This window comes from Ovis aries, chromosome 1 (assembly GCF_016772045.2).
Source record: "Ovis aries strain OAR_USU_Benz2616 breed Rambouillet chromosome 1, ARS-UI_Ramb_v3.0, whole genome shotgun sequence".
NCBI lineage: Eukaryota > Metazoa > Chordata > Mammalia > Artiodactyla > Bovidae > Ovis > Ovis aries.
In genome coordinates, this window is record NC_056054.1 from 176663795 (window position 1) to 176685313 (window position 21519).

The 21519-nt window shown below is 39.3% G+C and overlaps 1 long non-coding RNA gene across 1 annotated transcript in view; it reads right to left on the reverse strand.

Moving 5' to 3' along the window:
* Window positions 1–16892, reverse strand: part of LOC132657694 (uncharacterized) — a 37023-nt gene extending 20131 nt beyond the window's left edge. The window contains exons 1-2 of the long non-coding RNA XR_009596214.1: window positions 16662–16892; window positions 6001–6092 (exon numbers count right to left, since the gene is read on the reverse strand). This is a non-coding gene — a long non-coding RNA (uncharacterized LOC132657694). The remainder of the gene's footprint in view (window positions 1–6000; window positions 6093–16661) is intronic.
* Window positions 16893–21519: the final 4627 nt, after the last annotated feature.

The window sequence follows — 21519 nt, forward strand, 5'->3', positions numbered from 1 at the left end:
ATGCATGAAAGTGAAAAGTGAAAGTGAAAAATGAAAGTGAAGTCACTCAGTCGTGTCTGACTCTTAGCGACCCCATGGACTGCAGCCTACCAGGCTCTTCCACCCATGGGACTTTCCAGGCAAGAGTACTAGAGTGGGGTGCCATTGCCTTCTCCCTTGGACCGCTAACCTCTTCTAAATAAATTTCTCTTGCTTAGGTCACTTTATTACAGTAAGCTTAGCAAAGTAATATACCATCTAATCTATTTTTTCATTTCAAATACAGTATTCTTTATCTGTAGATGTTCTACTGAGGTCTTACAAATATTCCATTTCTTTCCTCATCCTGTTCCAACTTTCTTCTCTGTTCTTAAATGTGTGGAACATAGTTATATCTGTATAATGCCCTTGCCTCCTAATTCTGTCATCTGTGTTATTTCTGGATCTGTAGCTATTGCTTGATTTCTTCCATTACAGGTCATATTTTCCCACTTCTTTGCATGTCTGGTAATTTTGCATTGGACAATATATATTTTGAATGTTAATGTTTCATTTTCTTGGATGTTGTTATATTCCAATCGTGCTTGGCTTTGTGGCTGCATGTTTTTAACTTACTTAAAGTAATTTGTACCCACTTTGACATTTGCTTATAAGTTTGGTCAGGTTCAGAGCAACTCATAGTCTAGGATATTTCAGCCCAAGTATGAAGTATCAGTTCAGTTCACTTGCTCAGTCATGTCTGACTCTTTGCAACCCCATGGACAACAGATGCCAGGCTTCCCTGTCCATCACCAACTCTCACAGCCTACTCAAATTCAAGACCATTGAGTTGGTGATGCGATCCAACCATCTCATCCTTTGTCGTCCCCTTCTCCTCCCACCTTCAATCTTTCCCAGCATCAGGGTCTTTTAAAATGAGTCAGCACTTCACATCAGGTGGCCAAAGCTTTGGAGTTTCACCTTCAGCATCAGTCCTTTCAATAAATATTCAGGACTGATTTCTTTTAGAATGGACTGGTTGGATCTCCTTGCAGTCCAAGGGACTCTCAAGAGTCTTCTCCGACACCACAGTTCAAAAGCATCGATTCTTTGGTGCTCAGCTTTCTTTATAGTCCAACTCTCACATCCATACATGACTACTGGAAAAACCACAGCTTTGACTAGATGGACCTTCATTGGCAAAGTAATGTCTCTGCTTTTTAATATGCTGTCTAGGTTGGTCATAGCTTTTCTTCCAAATAGCATGAGCCTTTTAATTTCATGGCTGCAGTCACCATCGGCAGTGATTTTGGAGCCCCAAAAATAAAGTCTCTCACTGTTTCCACTGTTTCCCCATCTATTTGCCATGAAGTGATGGGACCAAATGCCATGACCTTAGTTTTCTGAATGTTGAGTCTTAAGCCAACTTTTCACTCTCCTCTTTCACTTTCAACAAGAAGCCCTTTAGTTTTTATTCATTTTCTGCCATAAGGGTGGTGTCATCTGCATATCTGAAGTTATTGATATGTCTCCCAGCAATCTTGATTCCAACCTGTGCTTCATCCAGCCCATCATTTCTCATGATATATTCTGCATATAAGTTAAATAAGCAGGGTAACAATATACAGCCTTGATGTACTCCTTTCCTGATCTGGAACCAGTCTGTTGTTCTGTGTCCAGTTCTAACTGCTGCTTCTTGACCCACACACAGATTTCTCAGAAGGCAGGTTAGATGGTCTGGTATTTCCATCTCTTGAAGAATTTTCCACAGTTTATTGTGATCCACACAGTCAAAGGCTCTGGCCTAGTCAATAAAGCAGAAGTAAATGTTTTTCTGGAACTCTCTCGCTTTTTTGACGATCCAATGGGTGTTGGCAATTTGATCTCTGGTTCCTCTGCCTTTTCTAAAACCAGTGTCAACATCTATCTGGAAGTTCATATACTGCTGAAGCCTGGCTTGGAGAATTTTGAGCATTACTTTGCTAGCGTGTGAGATGAGTATAACTGTGCAGTAGTTTGAGTATTCTTTGGCATTGCCTTTCTTTGAAATTGGAATAAAAATGGACCTTTTCCAGTCCTGTGGCCACTGATGAGTTTTCCAAATTCGATGGCATATTGAGTGCACACTTTCACAGCATCATCTTTTAGGATTTGAAATAGCTCAACTGGAATTCCATCACTTCCACTAGCTTTGTTCGTAGTGAGGCTTCCTAAGGCCCACTTGACTTCACATTCCAAGATGTCTGGTTCTAGGTGAGGGACCACACCACCATGGTTATCTGGGTCCTGAGATCTTTTTTGTACAGTTCTCCTGTGTATTCTTGCCACCTCTTTCTTAATATCTTCTGCTTCTATTAGGTCCATACCATTTCTGTCCTTTATTGTGCCCATCTTTGCAATAAAATGTTCCCTTGGTATCTCTAATTTTCTTGAAGAGAACTCTAGTCTTTCCCATTCTATTGTTTCCCTCTGTCTCTGCACTGATCACTGAGGAAGTGATCACTCGATCACTCTCTTTGCTATTCCTTGGAACTCTGCATTCAAATGGGTATATCCTTCCTTCTCTCTTTTTCCTTTCGCTTCCTTCTTTTCAGAGCTATTTGTAAGGCCTCCTCATACAACCATTTTGCCTTTTTGCATTTCTTTATCTTGGGAATGGTCTTGATCACTGCCTTCTGTACAATGTCATGAACAGTATGTCATGAATGAAGTAGGACAAATCTGCCATATCCCCTGCACAGTAAAAGATCTTCCCACTTTGCTGCTGAAATCACAAACTCTACTCATTCCCATACGAATGCCAAGAATTATTAAGCTCATTGCCTTTCAGATGTTCCCTCCCCACCCTTGGGTAAAGGTCTTCCTATAGATGTATAGGTTTGTACTCAACCAAACTTAAAGATATCCAGCTACAGATATCTTGAGCACTAATGTTGTGTAGTTCCTTTCTTTCTGGTACCCTGACTGTAAATTCTAATCACCTTGACCTTATAAAACTATGGTCTCTGCCTCCCGAACTCAATAAAATCTCTAGGTGTTGCAAGCTGAAAGTTACCTCCAACAGAAAACAAGAACTCAGGATTCACCTACCTCATTTGTTTCCCTTCTCTCAAGGATCAAAGTTGTGTATGATCTGAGGTCTACCTGTGGTCTGAAAACCATCGTTTCACATAGTTTCTCCAGGTTTTCTTTTTTTCTTTTTTCTTTTTTCTTTTTTTTCTTTTTTTTTTTTTTTTGCGGTGTGGGGGTGGCTCCAACACAGAGCTTGTGGGATTTCAGGTCCCTAACCAAAGATCAAACCCGGGCCCCACCAGTGAAAGGACCGAGTCCCAACCACTGGACTGACAGAGAAATTTCTTGTTTTCCAATTGCTGAAGGATGGAGGGGCCATCTATTCTCTGCTGCTGCTGCTGCTACGTCGTTTCAGTCATGTCCGACTCTGTGCGACCCCAGAGACGGCAGCCCACCAGGCTCCACCGTCCCCGGGATTCTCCAGGCAAGAAGTTCAGGGTGGAAGTCCACATTTTCATTCTTAATTTTTCATAATATTATATTTAAACTAATCTTTGCAAAGTAGGTATACAATAGTCCATTGGATGAATGTAATGAACTGATTAATGAAACCTATATTAAAGGACATTCAGATTATAGCTAGCATTTTGCTATTTAACAAAATGTTGAGACTTTCCCGGTGGCACAGTGGATAGGAGTCTGCCTGCCAATGCAGGAAACATGAGTTCAGCCCCTGATCTGGAAAATGCCCACATGCCATTGAATAACTGAGCCCATAGGCCACAACTGCTGAGCCTGTGTGCTGCAGTTACTGAAAGCCATGGGCTTAGAGCCTGTGCGCCACAACAAGAAAAGCCACTGCCGTGAGAAGCCTGAACACCACAACAAGGAGCAGCGCCTACTCACCGCAACTAGAGAAAGACTTTGCAGAGCAATGAAGACCCAGTGCAGCCAAACAAGAATAAATAAATGATACAAAAAAATACTTTTTAAGTGTTGCAATACACATTCCCATGTTCACAACACAAAATAATTTTGTGATATTTTATTTTGGGAGCCAACTTCCTAGAACAGGTTTTCTGGACCACAGGATATGAATATTTTAAAATAAATATTTCAAACCTCACTCTAAAAATTTGCAAAATTATCACTACCCCTAGTAGTATAGGAAAGCATAAATTTTGCCATATTTCACCAGCATAAGAAAATTAACATTTACCAATCTGAGAGAAAAAGTATCTTTTGTTTAGGTTTTCATTTATTTGATTATGAGGAAGATTGGCCATATTTTGTATTTTATCAGTCATTTATTTTTATTTTCTGTCATTAGCTATTCATATATTTGACCTTTTAAATATGTATGGGATAACTAGCATAAAGCATTTGGTTTATGTCATATTTTTGCTACTTTTTTCACAATTTTATTTGTCTTTTGTCTTTTGAGTTATTTACGACATATAGAAGCTCACCTTTAAAATATTTTCCACTTTCCGTTTTTTGAGTTTTTAGGACTTCTCTGCAAGTCCTCCTCAAACATGCAATTTTTCATTTCTTTTGTAAAACTCTACAGCTTAATTTTTAAATTTTTGCTAATTTAAACTATTTTCTTGAAAAGAATAAATTAGAAAGTCCAGATTTTTTTTTCAAATAGCTATCAAGCTGTTTAACTCTATTGACACCCTTTCCAATCACTGATTTCACCAATCACATTTATTGTTAAAAACAAATTCTTTCCATGGACTTTATATTCATTGATTTATCTGGATATAAGTTTCTCTCTGTTATTAGATTATCTCAATGGAGATAAGTTGTCTAGTATCAATATGAATTTTTTGAACTTCAGTTCAGTTCAGTCGCTCAGTCATGTCTGACTATTTGTGACTCCATGAACCACAGCACACCAGGCCTCCTTGTCCATCACCAACTCCCGGAGTTCACCCGAATCCATGTCCATTGAGTCGGTGATGCCATCCAAGCATCTCATCCTCTGTCGTCCCTTTCTCCTCCTGCCTTCAATCCCTCCCAGCATCAGAGTCTTTTCAGTGAGTCAACTCTTCGTGTCAGGTGGCCAAAATATTGGAATTTCAGCTTCAACATCAGTCCTTCCAATGAATAGTCAGGACTGATTTCCTTTAGGATGGACTGGTTGGATCGCCTTGCAGTCCAAGGGACTCACAAGAGTCTTCTCCAACATCACAGTTCAAAAGCATCGATTCTTTACACTCAGTTCTCTTTATAGTTCAACTCTCACATCCATACATGACTACTGGAAAAACCGTAGCCTTGACTAGATGGACCTTTGTTGACAAAGTAATGTCTCTGCTTCTTAATATGCTATCTAGGTTGGTCATAACTTTCCTTCCAAGGAGTAAGCGTTTTTTAATTTCATGGCTGCAGTCACCATCTGCAGTGATTTTGGAGCCCAGAAAAATAGTCAGCCACTGTTTCCACTGTTTCCCCATCTTTTTGCCATGAAGTGATGGGACTGGATGCCATGATCTTCATTTTCTGAATGTTGAGCTTTAAGCCAACTTTTTCACTCTCCTCTCACTTTCATCAAGAGGCTTTTTAGTTCCTCTTCACTTTCTGCCATAAGGGTGGTGTCATCTGCACATTCCTCAAAACATTGTAAACTGTTCCAAAAATAATGCTATATGATAACATACTAATAATAATATATAAACTTAAAAGCCTCTTGATGAAAGTGAGTAAAACTCAACATTCATCTGGTCCCATCACTCGAAATGGGGCAGTGAATCTGCAGATGCTGACTGCAGCCGGGGTTGAGTGACTGGTCCATCTAGTCAAGGAGCAGTCACTGGACTGTGCTGCACGATGATGCATTTGAATGAAGGAGAGTCTGCAAAGAGTCGGACTCGACTGGACTGAACTGAAAGCTTAGTCCTTTATATTCTGACTTTCTTATATCTGTATCAGCCAAAGAAAGCTAACTTCTATGACAAGAAATTTCAAATTCTCAGCGAGTTATAAGAATAAAACCTTATTTCTTTTTCACATTACAGTACATACCAAGGTGGAGCTTGTCTTTCCATAAAGGGATTCAGAGACCCAGGCTGATCCATCTTATGGCTCTTCCTTGAATTCAAATGAATCTTCAGTATCTGTGGAGGATCGAGGGAAGATAGAAGTGTAGGAGCTCATGAGAAAATAGTTGGTTGCAGGTCTAAAAATAGTATACATGACTTCTGTGAACATTCCATTGATTAAAACTAATCATATAGCTTCACCCAGCAAAAAAGATGGGAGCTGTAGCCCTCCTCTGGGTCTAAGAAGAAAAGAAAAAATTTGGTAAACATAAACATAATGCCTGCTGCAATAATTATTGTAATGGGGAATTTTTCCACTTCTAGTTTTAAAAAAATCAGGAATGAATATCAGATTTTGTCCAATAAATTCAAATTATTTATTGAATTATATATTGAATTAATCCACAAATAAAAAGGATATTGTTTTTTACCCTCATATTTAAGTGTATATATATATATACATACAAGGGCTTCCCTGGTGGCTCAGATGGTAAAGAGTTCAACTGCAATGCAGGAGACCCAGGTTTGATCCCTGGTCAAGAAGATCCGCTGGGGAAGGAAATGGAAACCCACTCCAATATTCTTGCCTGGAGAAACCCATGGAAAGAGGAGCCTGGAAGGCTACAGTCCTGAGGTCACAAAGAGTTGGACACAACTGAGTGACTAAGCATGATGTGCATACATATATATGTATATATCTTTATGAAGTAGAATTTACACTTATCATAACACACATTTAAAGTATGTATTTGATGAGCATTTTGATATCTGTACACACTATAAAATGATCACAATCTAGTTAATGAAGGTTTCTATCACCTCAAAACTTTCCTCATGTCCTTTTGTAATCCGTAATCCATCCTCCCTCCCACTGAGTTGCTTCAAGTCCTTTGTCAAAAAGCAGTGCACTTATAGGTGTGTATTTCTGGACTTTATTCTACTCTATTGATTTATACATCTATCTTTTTGTTAAAACCACACTGTATTTGCTGAAGACTCATAATGGTCTAAGTCCTCCAATACTGTTCTTTAAAATTGTTTTGTCTAGTCTCTACCTTTCACACTTCCATATAAATTTGAGAAATAGCTTGTCAGCTCTTACCAAAAAAGGCCTTTTAGAATTTTGATGGAGACTGTTGAATCTGACAGATGAAGACTATCAATTGCGGAGAATTGTCATCTTAAGAATGTTGAGTCTTCTGATCTCTAGACAGAGTATTCTGTCTGTTTATTAGATCTTAATTTATTTCTCTCAGCAATATTTTGTAGCTTTCAGTGTATAGGTGATAGAAAGTTGCTTTATCAAATTTATAACTTTGAATTCTATATTTTATGTTAACATAATTGCATTGGCCTTTCATTTTCTGATTTTTCTTTGCTAATATATATAGATGGGGCTTCCCAGATGGCTCAGTGGTAAAGAATCTGCCTGCAATGTAGGAGACCCAGGTTCTATCGCTACACCAGAAAGATCCCTTGGAGAAAGAAATGGCAACCTACTCCAGTATTCTTGCCTGGGAAATCCCATGGATAGAAGAGCCTGGCTGGCTATAGTCCATGTGGGTCACAAAGATTCAGACACGATTTAGTGACTAAACAATAATGTATGTAGACATTGCATTCTGCAATATTGCTAAACTGATCTATTTGTCTTAAACACCTTATTTGTAGGTTTCTTGGGATTTTCTACATAGATGATAATACATTGTGTTAATAAAGATGGCTTTTTTCTTTCTGTACGATCTCTGTTTTTTTAATTTTTCTTCCTGACTGATTGAAATGGCTATGGTCTATAGTAAAATATTAAATAGAAGAAATAGAAATGAACAAACTATGATTATTCCTAACTTAAGGGGAAAGCATTCAGTCTTTCATCATTAAATATAATATTAGTTTTAAATTTTTCAGGAAACCTTTTATCAAGCTGAGAAATTTCCATTTTTTACCTAGTTCTTGAGAGTCTAAATCATGAGTGGATGGTTAATTTTGTTAAAGGTCTTTCCTGCACCTACTGAATGATCATATAGTTTTTCTTTCTCACTTAGATAATTATATGAATTACATTGATCTATTTTTAAATGTTCAATCCAACTTGCACTCATGAGATAAAGCCTACTTGGTCTTTTCCCACCTCAAACATTATTTACTCACATGTCAATCATCATTAGCTATACCCCACTACCCTAGGTCCAGGCCTTGTATAAAACCTACAATGAACCTTATGAAATATCTACAAAAATCCCTGCAGGCATGTGTATAAGTACTTGAGTTTATAGTTCCTTTGAATAATTTCTTCTACTTTTGTGATGTTTAGAGGAGAAAATATGGCCCTGGAGGTACAAGCGGGAGAGAAAAGGAAAAAGGAAATATACACAAGGAAGTGAAATTCTATTTTAAAATACAATCCTGCCTCAGTATATTGTACAATAGCAATATATGTATTAAAATCAGAATAAAATAGAATATTAAAATAGTGTAATACACATACTGGCAATACATAACAGATACATATTCAGATTTATTTAGAGATCATGAGACTGTATACAGCTTTGCCTAACAATCTTTCCTGCCCTTTTTAAACTTTGTTTCAGCTTGTGTTTCTCTAAATACTATTAACCATTTTAAGTGTACAGTTCAATAATGTTAAGTATATCTACAATGTTGTGAAATATATCACTAGAATTTTTTCAGAAAAGAAAATTTGAAACTCTATATTCATTAAGCAACTCCTTGCTCCACCCCACTCCCAACTCTTGGTAATCACCATTCTACTTTTTGCTCCTATGAATTTGAGTCTTTTAGATATCTTATCAGCTCAGTCACTCAGTCGTGTCCGACTCTCTTACATGTTAATTAAACAGTATCTGTCTTTGGGGGCTTCCTTGGTGGCTCAGACATAAGGATCCACCTGCAACAAGGGAGACCTGGGTTCCATCCCTGGGTTGGAAAGACCCCCTGAAGGGGAGCATGGCAACTCACTCCAGTATTCTTGCCTGGAGAATTCCATGGACAGAGAATCCTGGCGGGCTATAGTCCACGGGGTTGCAAAGGGTATGACATGACTGAAGCGACTGAACACGCATGCACAGCCTTGGTGGCTAGAGCTGTAGCACACACCGAATATGAATTATTTGCAGGTAGTAACAGTGGTCTCCTTTAAAAAAAGAAAGACCATGTTGGTTTGAACCATCAGTGTGTACCTAGAGCTTAGCAGACAGAAGACACTTAAAATCTATTGATTACTGAAAAAAGAAATAAAGAGAAAAAACAAGATAGAGAGCAGACTGAAAGGGTTACAAATGAAAGAGGTTTCAGTTAGTCATGGATGCATTCTAGTGTTAGGTCCTGGGTCCTTGAGAAACATTAATGGAGGAAGGATGGAAGTGAGCCCTGAAGGCCCCTTAGATAGATAAATAAGAGCCTACGGAAGGAGTTTCAACCAGGCAAGAACTGAAATCTGATCCTCTGATGGAGCCTGGCCTTGGCTCTTCAGGGATGTCAACGGCTCCTCTTGAGCTTTCCTTTAGCCTCAGAAACGGGGAGATATTTGTGAAGAGTTTATAATACTGCTCTTTTGAAGATAGTTCAAGGTTCCAAAAGTTACATACGTTAAAGCGCTGGGAGGATAATAGTGCTGGGAGACTCCAGGATTTGCAGATGAGGAAAACAGGGATAACATCTATAGGCTTGTAGATGACAGGACACTGATATTGCTACTTGAATATTCTACAGCCATGCTTATCACTCTGACTCTGCATCAGAATCACCAGAGAGATATTGAAAAACTGCAAAACAAATCAGCCCTGAATGAACTGGTGCAGGACCCAGGCACTGATATTTTTTTAAACTCCCAGATGGTTTTTAGGTTAAGCGTACTAGTGAATCTTCAGAAATAATACGTTGTGGATTATGAGGTTTGTGGCTAGACATAAGAGCTTTAGAGAAAGTACCTAGTGTTTGGGGGTAAGAATATCTGGAAAACAGTGGCTTGATAAAGGAGAATGTTGGTCATTGTACATAATTTTATGAGATATATTTCAAATACTGGTATTTTCCATATCCTTTAGAGGCTAGTAGATTTGTGGAGAAAGCACAGATTCTACAGTCATATACCATGGATTAAAATTCAGTCTTGATCACTTACAAACTGACTTACTTTTAATAAGTTACTCAGCCTGATTTTTTATCATCTGTAAAGGGGAAATAATAATTTAAAAACCAAACAGTCACTGGGAAAGGAGGAATTGCTATAATGCCTATGCTAATGCTACTTATTAAATTCTGAAAGGCTATCCCAAGCTGAAGTCATTTTCAATTTACGGACTTTGTCCACAAATTTAATTCCAAAGTAAGAGAAGAGATGGGCAAGAAGCACAATGATAATGAGAGAGCAGGACAAAAAACAAAAGCAGAAACAAAAGTATATGGAGGCAGAAACATGAAGTAAGAGCTCCATGATTCAAGGTTGAGGGATCAGATAGGAGAGAAAAGTAGAATTTAGATACAAAGATGATTTGAGGATTAAAAAGATAACATGACTTTCTCTGAGGCAGTTCAAAGATGAGCTAAATAGAAGCTACAGAGAACAGAAGAACTGTCACTCAAAAGCTGGGCTTTTCCTCTTCGTGAACTGCCTTGCAGGGCCACCGTTTCCACATATCTCCCTATTTGTGTACAAAGCTTCATATTCATAATTGAAGACCCTATGGATATTTTAAAAAGATAAAGATTTCATCCTTTCCAATATAGCTTCAAATGAGGAAAAAATTTCTTTTCTAAATAGTGAAGTTAAATTTGCTCATTCACGTCCAACTCTTGGCAACCCCATGGACTATATAGTCCATGGAATTCTCCAGGCCAGAATACTGGAGTGGATAGCCTATCCCTTCTCCAGCGGATCTTCCCCACCCAGGAATCGAACCAGGGTCTCCTGCATTGCAGGCGGACTCTTTACCAACTGAGATATGAGGGAAGCCCTTTCTAAATAACACGGTCCCAAAATTAAATATAAGCAAGAGACTCTAGAAAATAAACAAAGAAAATTTAGCCTTGCCCTAATGAAGAGGAACTAAAAAGCCTCTTGATGAAAGTGAAAGAGGAGAGTGAAAAAGTTGGCTTAAAGCTCAACATTCAGAAAATGAAGATCATGGCATCTGGTCCCATCACTTCATGGGAAATAGATGGGGAAACAGTGGAAACAGTGTCAGACTTTTCGGGGGCAGGGGGCTCCAAAATCACTGCAGATGGTGCTTGCAGCTATGAAATTAAAAGACGCTTACTCCTTGGAAGGAAAGTCATGACCAACCTAGATAGCATATTCAAAAGCAGAGACTACTTTGCCAACAAAGATCCATCTAGTCAAGGCTATGGTTTTTCCAGTGGTCATGTATGGATGTGAGAGTTGGACTGTGAAGAAGGCTGAGTGCCAAAGAATTGATGCTTCTGAACTGTGATGTTGGAGAAAACTCTTGAGAGTCCCTTGGACTGCAAGGAGATCCAACCAGTCCATTCTGAAGGAGATCAGTTGTGGGTGTTCTTTGGAAGGAATGATGCTAAAGCTGAAACTCCAGGACTTTGACCACCTCATGCGAAGAGCTGATTCATTGGAAAAGACTCTGATGCTGGGAGGGATTGGGGGCAGGAGGAGAAGGGGACGCCAGAGGATGAGATGGCTGGATGGCATCACCGACTCGATGGACATGAATCTAAGTGAACTCCAGGAGCTGGTGATGGGCAGGGAGGCCTGGTGTGCTGCGATTCATGGGGTCGCAAAGAATCGGACACGACTGAGCGACTGAACTGAACTAAACTGAACTGAATGACCAGGAAGAACCCAGACCAGGACTAAAGCAGTTGATGTTTTCCAAAAGCTCACATCACCAGCTTGGTTACCATAAAATAGGACACTATGTCTGTGAAATTGAAAATAAAAAACAAAATTCTCTAAAAATATATTATGGCCTGTTCATTTCAGATTTCATTGAAGCATTTGGTTGAAACTAATTTGACCTTCCATCTGTGAAATTATTGTTTTCCATGCCTTTGGCCATATGACTATTAAATGGTGATTTTAGTTCCATCATCTTCTTTATCATATTTTAATATCAGTGTTTTATTATCTGTGTAGAAAGTAAGACTGAGAACTGTAACTACCTTCATCACATTTCTGCTATGAGAAAGCATTTAATGAGCTTCACATGAAATGCTACCTTGAGGAAATGTCACAGTGAAAACTGTACAGTCATTTTGAATATATAAACTCTCCCACCAAAAAAACAAAAGCCGGTACAGTTTAGGTATTGTCACTGATACTGACATCATTACGACCGCTGTTCGGTAGTCCCATCTCCCCTCTCTCCTCATCCATGCATTGCTCCCGGTCAGCACTGAATAATCACACAACTCAATACACCCACTCAGCAGTCAAAAAGGATTGCGTGAGTATGAAGGTCCACCCTGCAATTACACTCACACCCTTAACGTCCTGCTTATTTGTTATCTGCCTGCTATCTCTTACACTTCAAGCTCTCAAGCTCAAAAACATTAAATAAAAGCTTTTCTATTCTGGACCTTCAAGATATTTTGCGAGAGGTGATAATATTCAAGAATATTATATCATACATGTTGTCTTTCCTTTCACTTGGCTAGAGGAAAACAAAAGATATAAATTTAAAGGAGGGAAATATTAGATAAATAATGCCATTAGATTTCAGGTAGGATATAGCTGAGTCTCCAGAAATAGACATCACCCCAGCCCCTCCATGTGGTGTGGGGTGTGGGTAGTGTACAGAGCCTAGGAGCTAGCTGGGATACTAGCCCTCTGGCACAGCTTTCTCTGACTCGGCTGTCGACCCGCAAAATAGGTCAGACTCTGAGGCACACCAGTAGCATGCATATAATCATTACAGGAAATTTATGAGTTATTTACTCAGCAAGCTTAGAAATATCAAAGTGTGAATTTGACTCTTATTAACATGAAGCTTTTTAAAATGACACTCAGAAAATTCTTTTCTGCTCTTTTATTTGCAATTCATCTTCTGAGCACCTTTGTACCACCTCTTGAAATTACAGAACCACCCACAGATTCCATCCTCTTCTTTTAGACAAATATTGATTTTGCTTGTCCTTCTATGCCCAAGTATTCTGGGTGGGATGGAAACGAATGTCACATATCTCTTTCAGGCTGTAAGTACTTAAGTGTGAGATGCCCTAGGGTGCTGTGGCACTAGCCATGGGGTCAGTTGTGCATCTTGGAAGGCAGGGTCCAGATGTGGAGAGCAGCTTTATTATTTTTAAGCTCTATTATTTTTTATTGTCTAAGGCTCACACAGGATGATGTGGCATTACGGCTGGGAATGATGTCACACTGCTGAAAAGCCACCCTTCCCAGTTCTCTGGCCTCAGACAGTCATCTGGAGAGTAAGCAACATCAAAGGGATTTGGGCTCTACTGCAGAGGTTCTGTGCAGCTTCTCCTCTGGACAGAGGCCCCAGGCATGAGAGTTGGTCAGCTCAGAGTTGAAATGTGCTTTCTCATATGCTCTCCACAATAGGGCCAGTTCTTCCCAGGAATCTATGCATCTCTCCTCCCAGTTGTGTGCGTCCACAGAAGCTATGGGAAGGGACGATACACATGTCTCAGGAGTTAGCTTAGCATTATCAGAACTGACCGTTTCTCCTGGGAGATGGAGCAGGATAACAAAGGAAAAGGCCACAGAGGGGAGAAAATATGAAAATGAGCTAAATAGAAACATTTCAATACTAAAGCAGAAGAGGACACAAATCTTGCCTAGCAATGCATCATTTGGAAAGATCTGAGGTACTATGGAGGGTGGGATAGAGTTAAGGAGGAAGTGAGAAGAGTTTGATCTTGGAAAAATCAGTTAGCTTCTCTGGGTTTCCAGATATGTTCCTTAATAACATTTGTGAAGTGCTTTAGAGCTAACAGAATGTTTTTATACACCCTTTATCTTATAATCATCACTGTAATGCCATGAAGTGAGGATGAGGAGGAGGAGAAACATCAGTCAGCTGTTACTGACAGGTTCTGTTCTAAGTGCTCTACTAAGTGTTCACTAATGTTCACCAAGTTCACTAAGTGTTCACTCTGCCTAGTGCTCTACTAAGTGTTCACTAATGAAGTAGCAACTGTCATTAAACCCGCTTTGTAGCAGGGAAGTGGAGGTGAGTGGGGTTACCTAATACACCTGATGACACTCTGTAAGTTTGGACAGAATTCAAACTGAGTCACACTGGCTTGAGAGCCCCAGGTCGCATGCATTATTATTGCTACGCTTGCAGGACAATGATAAAAAATATGACAGAGAATCACTACAAAAAGAATTCTGTGGAAATCAAATTCTATTTTCTCAGCCTCTAAACTACTTTCCTCCTATACACAAAGCATTGTTGAGCACTCCATGAATTCAAGTCAGTCAATCTCCGTAGCTGCTGCTGCTGCTGCTGCTGCTGCTGCTGCTGCTGCTGCTGCTGCTGCTGCTGCTGCTGCTGCTAAGTCACTTCAGTCGTGTCCGACTCTGTGCGACCCCACAGATGGCAGCCCACCAGGCTCCCCCGTCCCTGGGATTCTCCAGGCAAGAACACTGGAGTGGGTTGCCATTTCCTTCTCCAATGCATGAAAGTGAAAAGCGAAAGTGAAGTTGCTCAGTGACACCATGGACTGCAGCCTACCAGGCTCCTCCATCCATGGGATTTTCCAGGCAAGAGTGCTGGAGTGGGGCAAGTGGCATCAAAAAACTTGTGCACTTTCCAGAAGTACTTCATATTACCCAGAACACTAGGGAAAGTTACTTGCAAGGCAAGAAGAAGGTAGATATTATTGTTATTACTCTCATTATTCAGTTGATTAAGCCAAGGCTTCCTGTCCCTTATTCACACAAATATAATGAATGGGGTGAACAGCTATAATGTAGCTACATCTCAGTGATAGCAAAACACAGTGTAATGTTCTAGAAACACCTTTGGGCTGAGTTGAATCCAGTATTTCCCTCTTATCACACTCCCTGGAAATTCAACTTGTAGGAGTCATTAAAATTCATAGAATACTCTGATTTTTCTCTTTCTTCTCACAGGATAGGATTACCCTTCTCTGCTCCTTAAAGTTAGGCACAGCCATGTGACTTCTTTTGGTCAAATAGGAGCATAAGTGACTTATGTCATTTCTAAACAGAAGTTTTAAGAGTCAGTGTGTAATTAGACATGTTCTCCTCTTTTTCAATGTCATGGAGACCATTAGGGTTTACATAGAGGTCCTAGGATGCTAAGTAAGGAGATAAGGAACAATATGTCCTGCTGACCTGCTTTAGATGTTTAATGTGAATGACAAATCATTTTTTACTGAGTTAAGTAAAATCATTGAGATTTGGGGACAGCTGTTAATAAAGTGTGATCTAACCCTTCACGACTGATATACAGCCTTATGAGCCAGAGTTCAATGCAAGAACCAGAAAACACTCTACATATTATTTTAGCATAAACATTATTAGTAAAGTGAATAAGGTGCTACAAAATCACTGGAAGGCTTTAAAGAGAAGCATTTAGGCCAAAGAGTGCCAAACTATGGTCTTCAGGACAAAATCATCCCTGGCACTTGTTTTTATAAATAAAGTTTTATTGGAACACAGTCATGCCAATTTATTAATATACTCTATATGGCTATTTTCAAGGTAGAGCCCAGTTGAGTAACTGCAACAGAGATTATATGGTCTACAAAGCCTAAAATATTTGCTCTTTGTTCTTTATAGACGTTTTCCTATCTTTTTTAGGCTACGTTTTCTGGAATGGTCCCAAGATTCAGAACCTACCAACTTAGGAAGCTACTGCCTCTGAGACCACAGCTAGAGTTTTGCCAGAAGAAATAAAGCAATTCTGCTCATGCTCTATCTGCCCAGAAATACAAAGCTGAAGAACAGACACTGGAAAGCTGATGCATGAAAACCCTCCTATTTAACAGAGCTGCCAAAGATAGCATCTGCTTCACTTCTGCCTCCCAAAACATGTGTAAGTAAATCTAATCGGTGGGACCCACTTCTAATCCAGAATTTGGGCTAGTTGGCTGCAAGAAAAGTATAGAGTGAATTTTTTAGCTTTCTAGCTTCTTTTCTAGAAGTACAATGAAAAAGGGATTGAATGAGCCAGGCCAGAGCATTTGGCTTATAGGAACTGTCTCCTGTTCTATTTGTGGGAGAGTCCACCCCTTTATGACTGCACAGGAATCCCTGAGACACATGCTTCCTTATTTTAGCTACTTTGAGTACATTCTTTGCCATCATTAGAAAATAAATTGAAATCAAATTACCAAAAAAAAAAAAAGCACTATCTCAATTGTATAAAAATATACATTTTTGTATTCTTTGCATATTCACTTATGTCTCATTCATTCATTTATGTACCATTAGTAGTTATCAGCTAACAAGTGGTTGATGAACATACATTACATTAAATTATCAAAGACCTTCTCAATCTATCCATTTCTCTCTACATCAAATAAAATTCTCTCCACTTGAATTTTGGGTCAGTTAATCTGGCCCTATGAGACCTAACATGTGACTATCAGCTCTTAACTAGGTTTCCCGGACTCTGATCAGACTGGTTTGACTACTTACCTTCTGTTGTATAAACATACCTCTGTGTCTTCCCCAATGTTTTCTTCCTTTTCCCCATTTCTTTCCCTTCAGCCCTTCTAAATTCTACAAAGCCAACTTCTAGAAGTAGTTGTCTATATTTGTTGTCTCATTTCTACCCAGACATCCAGTTCTATCAGTCTATAAGACAGCAAGTCATCCAAATCATTGAATTCGTGGGCAATTCATGGACATCATAGTCCTCTTAATACTTGACCTCTCAGCTACATTTGAAACTGTCAACTGCTCCTTCCTTGTGGAAATTCCCTTTGCCCTCAGTTTCTGTGACAACACCCTTGCTTGGCATTCCCCTCTCACCTCTACTAGCAAGCTTGCTAGCTTCCTGTCTTAGATTAGGCTGCCACAACAAAATTCCACAGACTGGGTAACTTAGACAACAAAAAACAGAAAGTTATTTTCTCACAGTTCTGGAGGCTAGAAATCCAAGAGTAGTTGTCAGAAAATTCTGTTTGTGATGAGAGCTCATACATATACTCTCAATGAATTAGACAGCTAGCTCTTTCTTATTCATTTTTTTATTGAATCAACAATTATATACTGAGCATCTGCTCTATGTGCTTGATATACATAAATTATAACAAATGGATAAAGATGAAATGTGAATGCTTGTGGAACTTTGTCTTACTAGGTGAAAAGAAACAACAAATATAATTAATAAACTACATGACATATTAGAAGGTGTTAGATGCAGCAACAACAACAAAGAAACAATAGAGCAGAGTAGGTGATCAGGATAGTTGAGACTGTGCTCTGATTTTTAATAGGTTGACCAAGGTAAGTATTATAGAGTGGTTAACGTTTGAGCAAGAAGTGGCAGGAGGTAAGGAGTTTGCCTTGCAAATACCTGGGGAAACTATTTAGACAGAAGGGCCAGAGTAAAGGTCTCTAGACAAGAGTGTCTAGCATGCTGTGGGAATTTTAAACAGGCCTATGACTGGAACAGAGGAAACAAAGAGGATAAATATAAGCAATGCAGGTAGACAACCTTGAGGCCAGACATGTCATGTCTTTCAGGCTACTCTAGCGAATTTACTATTTAATGGAATCACTCTGGCTGCTGTGTTAAGAATGACTCATTGAGGGAAGGACAGAACCTGGGACACCGGTTAAGATGGCTTTTTCTGAGAGAGGAGAAAGGGTCAGACCAGGCTTGGAGTAGAGGAGGTGGCGAAAAATAGATTCTGAATATAGTTTGATGTTAGAGACAGCAAGATTGCTTGAAAAACTGGATAGGAGGTGTTAGAGAAAGAAAAACTATAGAAGAAATCAGAATTGGTTTTGCTTGTCAACTTCTAGTGTTCCATTTTATTTTCTCTTTTGGCTTTTATTTTTCATGATTTCTTTGTATTATTGCCATTTTATTCATTTCTTTAAGAATTACAATATACACTCTTTATTTACATAGTGTAATTAGAATTACTATTGTATCACTTCACAGGAATTGTTAAAACCTTTCAACAGTACAAGTCCATTTATTCCAGTCCCTTACATTTTGTTGTTGTTCAATCGCTCAGGAGTGTCCAACTCTGCAACCCGAAGGATTGCAGCATGACAGGCCTCCCTGTCCTTCACCACCTCCCAGAACTTGCTCAAACTTATGCCCATTGAGTCAGTGATGCCATCCAGCCATCTCATACTCTGTCATCCCCTTCTCCTCCTGCCTTCAATCTTTCCTAGCATCAGGGTCTTTTCCAATGAGTTGGCTGTTCACATTAGGTGGCCAAAGTACTGGAGCTTCAGCTTTAGTTTCAGTATTTCCAATGAATATTCAGGCTTGATTTCCTTTAGGATGGACTGGTTGGATCTCCTTACAGTCCAAGGGACTCTCAAGAGTCTTCTCCAACACCACAGTTCAAAAGTATCAGTTCTTCAGCACTCAGCCTTCTTTATCATCCAACTCTCACATCCATACATGACTACTAGAAAATCCATAGCTTTGACTATAGAGACTTTTGTGAGCAAAGTAATGTGTCTGCTTTTTAATATGCTGTCTATGTTGGTCATAGCTTTCCTTCCAAGGAGTAAGTGTCTTTTAATTTCATGGCTGCAGTCACCATCTGCAGTGATTTTGGAGCCCAAGAAAATAAAGTCTGTCACTGCTTCCATTGTTTCCCTATCTGTTTGCCATGAAGTGATGGGACCAGATGCCATGATCTTAAGTTTTTTTGAATGTTGAATTTTCAGCCAGCTTTTTCACTTTCCTCTTTCACTTTCATCAAGAATTTCTTTAGTTCCTCTTTACTTTCTGCCATGAGGGTGGTGTCATCTGCATATCTGAGGTTACTGATATTTCTCCCAGGAATCTTGATTCCAGCTTGTTTCATCCAGTCCGGCATTTCACATAAGGTATTCTGCATATAAGTTAAATAAAAAAGGTGACATTATACAGCCTTGACATACTCCTTTTCCAATTTGGAACCAGTCCATTGTTCCGACTCTAACTGTTGCTTCTTGACCTGCATACAGGTTTCTAGGAAGGCAGGTAAGGTGGCCTGGTATTCCCAACTCTAACAATTTTCCACAGTTTGTGATTCACACAGTCAAAGGCTTTAGCATAGTCAATGAAGTAGAAGTAGATGTTTTTCTGGAACTTTCTTGCTTTTTCTAGGATCCAATGGATATTGACAATTTTATCTCTGCCTTTTCAAATCCAACTTGTATATCTGGAAGTTCTCAGTTCACAATCTCTTTCAGCCTAGCTTGGAGGATTTTGAGATTTACCTTGCTAGCTTCAAACTGTGTGGTAGTTTGAACATTCTTTGGCATTGCCCTTCTTTGGAACTGGAATGAAAACTGACCTTTCCCAGTCTTGTGACCACTGCTGAGTTTTCCAAATTTGCTGGCATATAGAGTGCAGCACTTTAATAGCATCATCTTTTAGAATTTGAAACAGCTCAGCTGGAACTCCATCACCTCCACTAGCTTTGTTCATAGTGATCATGGATCACTGCTATCATGGGATCCACATGGATCATAGCCTTGTCTAACTCAGTGAAACTATGAGCCCTGCCATGTTGGGCCACTGAAGACAGATGGGTCATGGTGGAGAGTTCAGACAAAACATTATCACTGATGAAGGGAATGGAAAACCACTCAGCATTCTTGCCTTGAGAACCCCATGAACAGTTTGAAAAGGCAAAAAGATATGACAGTGAAAGATGAACTCCCCAGGTTGGTAGGTGTCCAATATACTATTGGAGAAGAACAGAGAAATAGCTCCAGAAGGAATGAAGACGCCCAGTGTCTGGGTGTGTCTGGTGGTGAAAGTAAAGTCCGATGTTATAAACAACAGTACTGCATAGGAACCTGGAATGTTAGGTCCATGAATCAAGGTAAATTGGAAGTGGTCAAACAGAAGATGGCAAGAGTGAACATTGACATTTTAGGAATCGTGAACTAAAATGGACTGGAATGGGTGAGTTTAATTCAGATGACCATTATATCTACTACTGTAGGCTAGAATCTCTTAGAAGAAATGGAGTAGCGCTCACAGTCAACAAAAGAGTCTGAAATGCTGTTCTTGGGTGCAGCCTCAAAAACTACAGAATGATCTCTGTTTGTTTCCAAGGTAAATCATTCAATATCACAGTAATCCAAGTCTATGCCCCAACCACTAATGCTGAAGAACCTGAAGTTAAAAGGTTCTGTGAAGACCTACAAGACATTCTAGAACTAACACCCAATAAAAGATGTCTTTTTCATCATAGAGGACTGGAATGTAAAAGTAGGAAGTCAGTAGATACCTGGAATAACAGGGAAGTTTGGCCTTGGAGTACAAAATGAAGCAGGGCAAAGGCTAACAAAATTTTTGCCAAGAGAACATACTAGTTATAGCAAATACCCTCTCCCAACAACACAAGAGACGATTCAACACATAGACATCACCAGATGGTCAATAACGAAATCAGATTGACTACATTCTTTGCAGCTGAAGATGGAGAAGCTCTATACAGTCAGCAAAAACAAGACTGGGAGCTATTGTGGTTCAGATAATAAACTCCTTACTGCAAAATTCAGACTCAAATTGAAGAAAGTAGGGTAAACCACTAGACCATTCAGGTATGAAAGTGAAAGTGAGAGTTGCTCAGTCATATCTGACTCTTTGCGACCACATGGACTATATAGTCCATGGAATTCTCCAGGCCAGAATATTGGCATGGGTAGCCTTTCCCTTGTCCAAGGGATCTTCCCAATCCAGGAATCAAACACAGGTCTCCCACATTGCAGGCAGACTCTTTACCAGCTGAGCCACAGGGAAGCCCAATTCAGGTATGACCCAAACCAACTCCCTTACAATTATACAGTGGAAGTGACTGTAGAAATAGATTCAAGGGATTAGATCTAACTGACAGAGTATCTAAAGAACTATAGATCAAGGTTCATAACATTTGTACAGGAGGCGATGATCAAAACCATTCCCAAGATAAAGAAATGTAAAAAGACAAAATGGTTGTCTGAGGCGGCCTTACAAATAGCTGAGAAAAGAAGAGAAGTGAAAGGCAAAGGAGAAAAGGGAGGATATACCCATTTGAATGCAGAGTTCCAAAGAATAGTAAGGAGGGATAAAGAAATCCTTCCTAAATGAACAATGCAAAGAAATAGAGGAAAAGAACAGAAAGAAAGACTAGAGATCTCATCAAGAAAATTGGAGATACCAAGGGAACATTTCATGCAAAGATGGGCAAAATAAAGGACAGAAATGATATAGACCTAACAGAAGCAGAAGATATTAAGAGGTGGCAAGAATACCCAGAAGAACTATACAAAAAAGATCTTAATGACCCAGATAACCACAATAGTATGATCATTCACCTAGAGTCAGACAAACTGGAGTGCTAA